This window comes from Fragaria vesca, linkage group LG6 (assembly GCF_000184155.1).
Source record: "Fragaria vesca subsp. vesca linkage group LG6, FraVesHawaii_1.0, whole genome shotgun sequence".
NCBI classification, from domain to species: domain Eukaryota; kingdom Viridiplantae; phylum Streptophyta; class Magnoliopsida; order Rosales; family Rosaceae; genus Fragaria; species Fragaria vesca.
The window spans coordinates 36,039,060-36,039,728 of record NC_020496.1 but is presented as its reverse complement, the minus strand read 5'-3'; positions in this window follow the sequence as shown (position 1 = coordinate 36,039,728).

Below are 669 nucleotides of genomic sequence, written 5' to 3'. Positions count from 1 at the left end.
TGGACCGGTGAGAGGACGCCCTAGCTCCGCCGTGAGTGAGCGGTGCCACCCGTAAGGTCCGACTGTCCAAACCTTCACTTCGCCGGAACTTCCTCCTCCGGCCACCAATCCGGGCAAGCTTGGTACGGTTTTGTAGCCCTCCTCCCGTGCAACAACCCCTCCAAGCAGCTCCCTCCCTCTTGAGCTAAGTAAGGAGAAATTTGAGGTGGAAGTTTTATGGTGTTTAAGTTGTTTCCGTTCGATTAGCCTAGTTAGGCTTGGAATTGGGTGATGTGTTACTCATGAAAGTTGTAGAGGAGATTGAGAGGAAGATTCTGTTAAAATTTGGTAGCATTTGCAGGTCGCCGGAAAACGGCTGCCGGCCGCCGCTGCCGGTTAGGAGATTTTTAGGGTTTTAAATGTGGAATATTAAGAGGAGTATATTGGTGTGATTTATGGAATTTTTGGATGAGATTTGGATAGGTTTGTGAATTTCCGAAGTTTGGTATTTTTGGCGGTTAATTAATGTAGAATCCGGCCGTAGGATTTAAGTCGTATTTTGGAGAGGTTGTATTTACGACTGTTGAGTATGATATTTAAGTTCGGATCGTTCCGATGTAAGAATATCGAAGTTAGGCAATGATGAGCGTAATTATGGCTCTCGGGTAATTTTGCCTATTTTGATTAAAT